Here is a 7,508-nt window from a genome sequence, read left to right as displayed (position 1 = left end):
CTATTGATTTCACTGCCAAAATATCAATTTTGGCCTATTTATGTGAGCTGTAGTTTGTCTGTCTTTCTATATGCCACTTAATTTGTACACTAGAGGGCACAATGAAAATGCAACTTTTATTTACTCTATAATTTGAGTTAGACTGGGTCACTGTTACATGTATAGGCACAAAGGGAGGGTTGCAAAGCTACAGGTAATTCACCAAAGTTAGAAAATAAGGGAAAGCCGCACACTCTAAGAGCTCAGATGCAAAAATGTAATAACCAACTTTTCGACAGCAAAGCTGTCTTCATCAGGGTATCATCATAAACACTGCGAGATGAGTCATTTATATAGTGTCAGAAGACACACAGGTGTTTGTAATCATGGCCAAGTGTGGCCTAATATCATTGGTTAACTCAAATATATATATATATAAAAAAAATGGCATACAAAGAACATACAAAAAGACAAACAAATGGATAGCATACGATCATAGCATTTGTAGTCTAAAATGTATCTAACAAACAATTACAATGGCAAAATCACAATAATCACAAGAATGGCTTCAGATCAAAGTCTATGTTGAGACCGAAGGGAGCAAGGGTCTTTAAATTAAAGATCCAGGCAGCCTCTCGTTTTAACAATAAATTATCAAGGTCACCCCCTCTCCTCGGGAGGGTGGCATGTTCGATGCCAATATAATGCAGAGACGAAATCGAATGGTTTGCTTCCAAAAAGTGGGCCGCAACTGGGTAAGTCAAGTTTTTGCACCTAATGGTGCTACGATGCTCTGAGATACGTACTTTTAATTCACGCTTTGTTTTACCCACATAATTTTTACCACAAGGACAAGTTATAAAGATAAATAACTGCCTTAGTGGAACACGTAATAACACAATTTTTTTTAAATATTTGAGTTAACCAATGATATTAGGCCACACTTGGCCATGATTACAAACACCTGTGTGTCTTCTGACACTATATAAATGACTCATCTCGCAGTGTTTGTGATGATACCCTGATGAAGACAGCTTTGCTGTCGAAACGTTGGTTATTAAATTTTTGCATCTGAGCTCTTAGTGTGCGGCTTTCCCTTATTTTCTAGTTTTCTACTCCGCTAGCCAGCGGAGGTGTGCGTTTCTTTTTTCTAGATAATTCAAAGTTACCAGATTCTTTTGTAATGTTGGTAAATTAAAACAAAAATATATAATTTAACCAGGCAAGTCAGTTAAGAACAAATTCTTATTTAAAATGACGGCCTACCCTGGCCAAACCCTACGACACTTGGCCAATTGTGCGCCGCCCTATGGGACTCCCAATCACGGCCGGTTGTGATACAGTCTGGAATCGAGCCAGGGTCTGTAGTGACACTTCTAGCACTGAGATGCAGTGCCTTCGAACGCTGCGCCACTCGGGAGCCCATAATTAACAGTTAACATATGTAATTTATACTTGAATAACTGCAAAACAATATATATATATGTATATATATATATATAGTTCATGAGTTTCTAGTAGATAGACCATATGGTTCAAGAGAAAATAGCCAAATTAATATAAAAAGCATCTAATCAACAATGACATTATTTCTATTAGCTCTGAAACTCTTCCAACTGACTTTTTTCACAATTGCCATCAAAACATTTACAACAAAGGCATATTGACATAGTAAAATAGATTGTGAAACAAAAAAAAGGATATTTCATGCTGAAACATTAAACAGCAATGGTATTTACTAAGTTGATGGTTTGTATTTAGGATAATGTTTTACACTTGGTCATCTTATTTGATTATTGTACATAATTTACATGTGATAAGGCCACACAGAGGGCCAGAGATACAGACATCAATGACAAAGTACCCGAAAAGGCCACTAGGTGTCACCTTATAAAATTCCCCCAAAAAAGACACGTCGGTATAGAACTGGAGTGAAAATACACTGCTCAAAAAAATAAAGGGAACACTTAATAAACAACACAATGTAACTCCAAGTCAATCACACTTCTGTGAAATCAAACTGTCCACTTAGGAAGCAACACTGATTGACAATAAATGTCACATGCTGTTGTGCAAATGGAATAGACAAAAGGTGGAAAATATAGGCAATTAGCAAGACACCCCCAATAAAGGAGTGGTTCTGCAGGTGGTGACCACAGACCACTTCTCAGTTCCTATGCTTCCTGGCTGATGTTTTGGTCACTTTTGAATGCTGGCGGTGCTTTCACTCTAGTGGTAGCATGAGACGGAGTCTACAACCCACACAAGTGGCTCAGGTAGTGCAGCTCATCCAGGATGGCACATCAATGTGAGCTGTGGCAAGAAGGTTTGCTGTGTCTGTCAGCGTAGTGTCCAGAGCATGGAGGCACTTCCAGGAGACAGGCCAGTACATCAGGAGACGTGGAGGAGGCCAAAGGAGGGCAACAACCCAGCAGCAGGACCGCTACCTCCGCCTTTGTGCAAGGAGGAGCAAGAGAAGCACTGCCAGAGCCCTGTAAAATGACCTCCAGCAGGCCACAAATGTGCATGTGTCTGCTCAAACGGTCAGAAACAGACTCCATGAGGGTGGTATGAGGGCCCGACGTCCACAGGTGGGGGTTGTGCTTACAGCCCAACACCGTGCAGGACGTTTGGCATTTGCCAGAGAACACCAAGATTGGCAAATTCGCCACTGGCGCCCTGTGCTCTTCACAGATGAAAGCAGGTTCACACTGAGCACGTGACAGACGTGACAGAGTCTGGAGACGCCGTGGAGAATGTTCTGCTGCCTGCAACATCCTCCAGCATGACCGATTTGGCACTGGGTTAGTCATGGTGTGGGGTGGCATTTCTTTGGGGGGCCGCACAGCCCTCCATGTGCTCGCCAGAGGTAGCCTGACTGCCATTAGGTACCGAGATGAGATCCTCAGACCCCTTGTGAGAACATATGCTGGTGCGGTTGGCCCTGGGTTCCTCCTAATGCAAGATAATGCTAGACCTCATGTGGCTGGAGTGTGTCAGCAGTTCCTGCAAGAGGAAGGCATTGATGCTATGGACTAGCTCGCCCGTTCCCCAGACCTGAATCCAATTGAGCACATCTGGGACATCATGTCTCGCTCCACCCACCAACGCCACGTTGCACCACAGACTGTCCAGGAGTTGGCGGATGCTTTAGTCCAGGTCTGGGAGGAGATCCCTCAGGAGACCATCCGCCACCTCATCAGGAACATGCCCAGGCATTGAAGGGAGGTCATACAGGCACGTGGAGGCCACACACACTACTGAGCCTCATTTTGACTTGTTTTAAGGACATTACATCAAAGTTGGATCAGCCTGTAGTGTGGTTTTCCACTTTAATTTTGAGTGTGACTCCAAATCCAGACCTCCGTGTGTTGATAAATTGGATTTCCATTGATTATTTTTGTGTGATTTTGTTGTCAGCACATTCAACTATGTAAAGAAAAAAGTATTTAATAACATTATTTCTTTCATTCAGATCTAGGATGTGTTGTTTAAGTGTTCCCTTTATTTTTTTGAGCAGTATAGTTTTTCCCCATGGAGAGCATACATTTCTTACCACGCTCACCATTAACACCTTGGAACTATGATATGGGCCTACGGTAATTATATCTGTCTATATGGAATTATAGATGTTTTTTTTGCTGTTAATAAATGGGTAAAAAGACCCAACCAAAAACCCACCTCAGGAAAGCGGTTCTGTTTGCACGTTTATCAACATTTGCAATCCCAACTGTGCTGGTGTCGATCAGGAATTTTGAGTTCAATTGTCAATAAGTGCTGTAAGATGTTAACAGGACATGGCACTTGGTAAACAAAGATTTGTATTTTTTTCTGGTGGATCTAAGTAAGAAGAAGGATATTACTCATATATTAGGAAGCATGATCACAGAAGAACAACCTTGATGGAAAGAACATGTATTTCAGTTTCTAATAGAAAAACACAATTGCTACATGTTCAAAGGCATTTTCAATGAATGCCTTGTCCACAAAAAAAAAATCACTTACGGATAACCCCAAACTCATATTTACTGCCTGTTCAGATTCTTAACTTAACTGTATTTAAAGTATTTTTTCTATTGTAGAGGCACAGTGGCTTCAAAACAGCACCCGGTCAGTCATCTAATATATATATATATATATATATATATATATATATATATATATATATATATATATATATATATATATATATATATATATATATATATATATATATATATATATATATATATATATATCTAATATCTATATCTAAATTAGGGATGCACGATATCGGTGAACATATCGGAATCGGATGTTATTAGCTAAAAATGCCAACATCGGTATCGGCCCGATGTCTAGTTTAATGCCGATGTGCAAAACCGATGTCAAAGCTGACTATAACGTAGGTACATGACGTAATGACGCCACGTAAAATTTTGCGCTACATGTGCAACACAGCATTCCTAACCTAGCCCACAATGTCTGCTGTATGGATCGAGCAGTCAACAAGTCGAGCAGTCATTTGAAAGAGTAAGAACATTTCAGCGAGACAACTCAAAGGCAAAATCCATTAAACGCCAAGATAATGGAATTCATTGCCCTTGACTCTGTCGTGGGTGATGTTGGCTTTCGCGACTAGACGAGCACCGGTACACACTACCAAGTGCGCTATTTTTCAGATGTTGCACAGTAATAGCGTCACTGCTATTAGCCTCACGACATGCTACAGAACGCCGTTTGGGTCTTTGCCTGTAAAAAAAGATACACGTCAAATAACACGATTTGACAATAACACTGACTCGTTAAATAAGCTTTTAATTTGACACATCAAATAACAGCGTCTATTAGAGAATGTAGTGTTCTGAATTTGCACGTGCAAGCCAAGCGCCACCACTCCTATTAGTAGCACTGTCAAAGCTGTCCAAAAAAAAAAGTCTGCAAACAAGCAAACACCGGCCACGAACAATGTGTATACAATACCACGTTGGTAATAAAGCATTATTTGTTTAACCGCAACTTCTGGGGTAGCTAGCTAGCTTTAGCTTGGTACCTAGCTAGCACCAATACAACCAGCCTGAAAACAATGACCAGTAGAAACTGCAGTCATTTTCATTATTCTTTATTCAATGATTTAGGAATCCTGTGAGTAAGTATTACCTAGGTAGCCACTTGTTGTTCGCCTGATGAAATTGAACTTCAGTTCATGAAAATAAACAGCTAGCCAACTACTTGACCCTGTTGCCCAAAGCTAACGTTATAAGCAGCCAGCTAGCTTCATCTGGCAAGTGATGCTCGACCGGACCGGGTTATGTGTTGTGACTAACAATGGCGCCGGAGAAGCAGGCTGACGTTTTACGTGTCCCCAACTGATTGTGTTTTTTTGTACGTTTATTTGCGTTGTTTGTAACTTATTTTGTACATAATGTTGCCACTACTGTCTCTTATAACTGAAAATAACTTCTGGACTGCGATTACTCACCCCGTACTGGCAGAAATAATTTTTTTCCTTTAACCTCTTTGGGCCAGTGGGACGCTTGCCTCCCACCTACTCAACAGCCAGTGTAATCCCGTGGCGCGATATTCAAATACCTTAGAAATGCTATTACTTCAATTTCTCAAACATATGACTATTTTACACCATTTTAAAGACAAGACTCTCGTTAATCTAACCACACTGTCCGATTTCAAAAAGGCTTTACAACGAAAGCAAAACATTAGATTATGTCAGCAGAGTACCCAGCCAGAAATAATCAGACACCCATTTTTCAAGCTAGAATATAATGTCACATAAACCCAAACCACAGCTAAATGCAGCACTAACCTTTGATGATCTTCATCAGATGACAATCCTAGGACATTATGTTATACAATACATGCATGTTTTATTCAATCAAGTTAATATTTATATCAAAAACCAGCTTTTTACATTAGCATGTGACTACCATTCCCACCGAACACTTCCGGTGAATTTACTAAAATTACTCAAGATAAACGTTCACAAAAAACATAACAATTATAGATACAGAACTCCTTTATGCACTCGCTATGTCCAATTTTAAAATAGCTTTTCGGTGAAAGCACATTTTGCAATGTTCTGAGTAGATAGCCCGGCCATCACAGGCTATCTATTTTGACACCCACCAAGTGTGGTACTCACCAAACTCCGATTTACTATTAGAAAAGTTTGATTACCTTTGCTGTTCTTCGTCAGAATGCACTCCCAGGACTTCTACTTCAATAACAAATGTTGGTTTGGTTCCAAATAATCCATAGTTATATCCAAATAGCGGCGTTTTGTTCGTGCGTTCAAGACACTATCCGAAGGGTCAAGAAGGGTGACGCGCACGACGCGTTTCGTGACAAAACATTTCTAAATATTCCATTACCGTACTTCGAAGCATGTCAAACGCTGTTTAAAATCAATTTTTATGCTATTTTTCTCGTAAAAATATTCCAACCGGGAGTCGTTTTTTATCCGGCCGTGCAAATACTGCCCCCTATCCCCAACAGGTTAACGAGTCTGACGAGCTAGACGCGAATGATATACTGCTTTCTCGGGGACAGGCACCGATCCCCGTGAAGAGCAGGTGGAGAAAAAGGGGCCAGAAGGTGGGCTGCCTTCTGAGAATTCGTAGGAGATCGAATAAACCTCCACTTCCTTCCATTCTGCTAGCAAACGTGCAATATTAGGAGAAAAAAATAGATGACCTACGCGGAAGATTAAACTACCAACGGGACATTCAAAACTGTAATATCTTATGCTTCACGGAGTCGTGGCTGAACGGCGACAATATAACAATACAGCTGGCTGGTTATACGCTGTACCGGCAGGATAGAACAGCGGCATCTGGTAAGACATGGGGCTGCGGACTATGTATTTTTGGAAATAACAGCTGGTGCTAAGGAAGTCTCGAGCTATTGCTCGCCTGAGGTAGAGTATCTCATGATAAGCTGTAGACCACACTATCTATCGAGAGAGTTTTCATCTGTATTTTTCATAGCTGTTTACATACCAACACAGACTGAGGCTGGCATTAAGACAGCATTGAATGAGCTGTACAGCCATAAGCAAACAAAAAACAGTGCTCCTAGTAGCCAGGGACTTTAAAAATAGGGAAACATATCTGTTTTACCAAATTTCTATCAGCATGTTAAATGTGCAGTCATTGGCTTCATCAATAAGTGTGGCTCAGTTGGTAGAGCATGGTGTTTGCAACGCCAGGGTTGTGGGTTCGATTCCCACGGGGGACCAGTACGGAGAAAAAAAAATGTATGAAATTAATGCATTCACTACTCTAAGTCGCTCTGGATAAGAGCGTCTGCTAAATGACTAAAATGTAAATGTAAGTGCATCGATGACGTTGTCCCCACAGTGACCGTACATATATACCCCAACCAGAAGCCATGGATTACAGGCAACATCCGCACAGAGCTAAAGGCTAGAGCTGCTGCTTTCAAGGAGCGGGACTCTAACCTGGAAGCTTGTAAGAAATCCCGCTATGCTATTGGTCTATTAACTCAGTGTTTCCCAAACTCTGTCCCGGGTG

This window comes from Salmo trutta, chromosome 8, assembly GCF_901001165.1.
Source record: "Salmo trutta chromosome 8, fSalTru1.1, whole genome shotgun sequence".
Taxonomy (NCBI): domain Eukaryota; kingdom Metazoa; phylum Chordata; class Actinopteri; order Salmoniformes; family Salmonidae; genus Salmo; species Salmo trutta.
The sequence above is the reverse complement of the archived record's forward strand: the minus strand, read 5'-3'. Positions refer to the sequence as shown.